Genomic DNA, 3,719 nt, shown 5'->3' on the forward strand with positions numbered 1-3,719 from the left:
TTGTCCGGCAACCCTCGGTAGAAGAAGCTTCCCACACCGAAGATGAAGGAAGCGCAGCTGGAGGAGACCAGAACAACAATGAAGAAGTTCAACTTAGCCCTGCAGTTCAAGCAGCCATTGTTCAAGCTGTAGTTGCTGCTGTGAAGAACCTGAATCCCGAAGGATCTGCTGGAAGCCGTGAGCGAACTGCTGAAGGGGCAGGGGGTGATGGTAAGGAGGTTGGGGAAGGAGAAAGAGGGGCCTCGAGCGAGGATAAGTCTGTGAAAGTCGATGATAGGAGAAGAGGACAAGGTGGGTGCAGCTATAAGTCCTTCAAAGGATGCGACCCGCCGAAGCTGACTGGGTTGGGAGACGCAATCGCTACTCTCCAATGGATAACCACTATGGACAAGGTTATCCGCATTAGCGAATGCCGTCCCGACCAAGCTGTGGGTTATGCTACTCAGTCATTTGTGGAAGAAGCTATGTATTGGTGGGAAAGTGTGGAGCAGAGAAAGACTAGGGATGAGATCAAGGCGTTGAGATGGGACGATCTGAAAGAGTTGGTGATGAAGAAGTTCTGTGCAGATGCAGAGGTTGAAAGGACGGAGATGAAGTTCCTGAATTTGAAGGCCGGTATGATGACGCATCGTGAGTATACTACTGAATTCAGCCGACTATCTAGATTGGTGCCTGATATGGTTGACACTGAGGTCAAAAGAATCAAATGTTATGTGAGGGGATTGCCACAAAAAGTCCGCATGTTGGTCAGGGCAAATAAACCTGCTACTTTTGACTCTGCTGTTGAACTTGCAGAAGTGGTTTATGCTGACCTGGCTGAGGACGATGTGGTGGTGGGGGAAAAGAAGGAGAAGAAATGGGCTACCTCTGCTAAGCGGTCTGGCGAGATGGTGACAACAACTGATGAGAGGAAGGCCAAGGTTGGGAACAAGGATGCATGTAAGACGTGTGGGCAAGTGCACCTGGGAGAATGCAAGACTGGGACAGACAGGTGCTATCGGTGTGGAAAGAGTGGGCATTATTCTCGAGAATGCCCTGATCGTCCAAAGTGCTTCAAATGCGGAAAAGCTGACCACATGGCTAGGGATTGCAAGGAATCAGGGGCGGTAGGTGCGAAAGGATGAAGACTTTGGGAAACTGCAGAGAGGAACACCTGATGAAGGAATAATTGCTCATGCAATGGTTTTATTAAATTACATTTGCTTAAGAACTTGTTTTGTGTTAAGGTCTAAAACTTATGTTTATCTGTGGCGTGTAATTATTTTGAGTTTGGTTAAGAATGATTATTATGTTATGGTGAAATGTTGTTTTAGACAATAGTGTTAAAAGTACTAATCGAAACCCTTAGAAGGATGAGATGAGTCTTGGTGCATCGAGGGTCTCATGGACAAGCTACCTTAAATAGCTAAAACACATGACCACCATTCGATGGCTGTAAAGTCGGAAGTAGGAAGGGTAACTCAGAAAGCGAAGGCATTTCTATAAAAACGTGTAAATGTAAGAAGTTTTCCTTTTATAGGGAATAAGTTAGGTTTCGGGGACGAAACCTCTTTAAGGAGGGAAGACTTGTAACATCCTAAAATTTATAATGTTGAATAAAGAAAGTGGTGTTAGTGATTTCGCGTTTTAATTATTAATATCGGGTAGGAGCGGGTCATGGACTTGGATTAATTGAGATAGGATAAATGAGAATGGGATTTCAGGGATATAAATACCCCCAAAATCCCAAAATACCTCATTTTTCACCAACTCCCTTTCACACCCACACCCAAACACTCTCAATTCTAGAGAGAGAAACTAGAGAGAAAGTTCTCAAATCACAAATCCGAGTTCACAATCTTGTTCCTAGTCGTTTTTGGTAAGTCCCTCTCGAAAATCATCCGTTTTCATAACCATTTCGGCCTCAAATCGAGCAAAAACGTAACTTGAGTTTTCGGGTCAAAAACCGCCTTGTTTTGGTGTCAAAATGCAAACTTTTGTGTTTAAAAGTACTAGGAATCGATAGCCCTTTCAATCCCGAGCATTTCCATGTCAAAAACTTCGATTTTGGGTCAAAAATCTGGAAAATCTGGAAAACCCGTGGGTTTCTCCGTCGCCCAGCTTGAAGGAGTCGAATCAGACTCATTCGATCGAACCAGTCGATCGAATCAGTCCATTAGATCGAATGTGTAGATCGAACAAGTCCAGTCGACCGAATAGGGAAGCAACCGAATGGTCTCCAACTCATTCGATCGAATGAGTTTTGTATTCGATCGAATGAGTGTTGTATTTGATCGAACGTGTGTCTATTCGATCGAACGTGTTCCTATTCGATCGAACGTGTTCCTATTCGATCGAACGTGTTCCTATTCGATCGAATCAAGCCAGAACCAAGTTGTTTCCAAGATTCGCCTGAAGTGAAGTTCGTTTATGAAATAAATTAAAAACCTAATGGAAAATGTGTTAAGACGGTTATCGAAAATGAGTAGTAGTAATAGTAGTAGTAGTAATTGATATGTGTAAATATTATACAGTTAGCCGAGCCCAGTTAAAGAAAGGAATTACGATCAACGGCGAGCGTAACAGGATCCAGGTGAGTTTCTAGCCCCATTTATGTGTTATGTTTTCGGGGCTGTGTGCATACTCGATGTGTTGTTAATACATTTATCCTAAGTGATAAGTGTATGCCATATGTGATATATGTGATGGATATGAATGGTTGCTTGTCGGTACGTGAACGATCTTCGGATATTGCGCGTACTGTCAGGTAAAAAAAATAAAGGTACGAATATTATACATCGAAGATGTATGAACATTACAAATGAATACTTGTCGGGGCGTGAACGATCTTCGGATATTGCACGTATCGACAAGAGGTATGGTTGTTAAATGAATGATGTAAAGAACGCCTAGGGTGTTCTTATGCTATGATGTAATTATTGTATATGTGAAGTAGGTGTATGCAGGTACACGAATGGTATGTGAGTTCTACGTTCGACATAGTAAGTTAGGATGGCAAATCCCTCTAGCTTTTGTCGGACATAGACTCGGCTGGTGATGGCGTAGTTAAGGACTGCGGGCCTTATACGTAAAGTAGATGATAGATGTAAACGTAGTTAAGGACTGCGGGCCTTATACGTAAAGTAGATGATAGACGTAAACGTAGATAGGGACGGTGGGCCTTATACGTGTTACAGATAATAGACGACAACGTAGTTAAGGACTGCGGACCTTATACGTATTATAGATAGGCATCAGCATAGGAAAGGACTGTGGACCTTATACGTGCTGTAGTTGTATTGTGGTAGCATAGGGGAGGACTGCGGACCTCGTACGTGCTATGGTTTAGGTTGCAACATAGGGGAGGACTGTGGACCTTGTACGTGTTGTGGATGTAGGATGGTATAGGGAAGGACTGCGGACCTTGCACGTACCATAAAGGGTGAACATAGGTAAGGACCGCGGACCTTTTACGTGTTCACGACCTTGAGTACAGGTATAGACGGCGGACTATGAACGTACTCTCGGTAGACTGAGGTTAGTGGTTATAAATATGTGTGTATGTATGGTAGTAAGTGTGTATGTAGAACAGAAGGGTAACTAGTGAAGTATGGATATGTATCTACGGATATGTATGTATGTGTATGTATTGTATGGCGTTCGATTAACTAGAACTCACTCAGCGTAGCTGACTTTTAGTATGCACGCAGGTGAGCTGATTACAGAGTTAGCATGAGGAT

The sequence above is a fragment of the Bidens hawaiensis genome, unplaced genomic scaffold (genome assembly GCF_021521415.1).
Source record: "Bidens hawaiensis isolate Kalapana, Puna unplaced genomic scaffold, B.hawaiensis_p1.1 tig00010465_1, whole genome shotgun sequence".
Lineage (NCBI taxonomy): Eukaryota > Viridiplantae > Streptophyta > Magnoliopsida > Asterales > Asteraceae > Bidens > Bidens hawaiensis.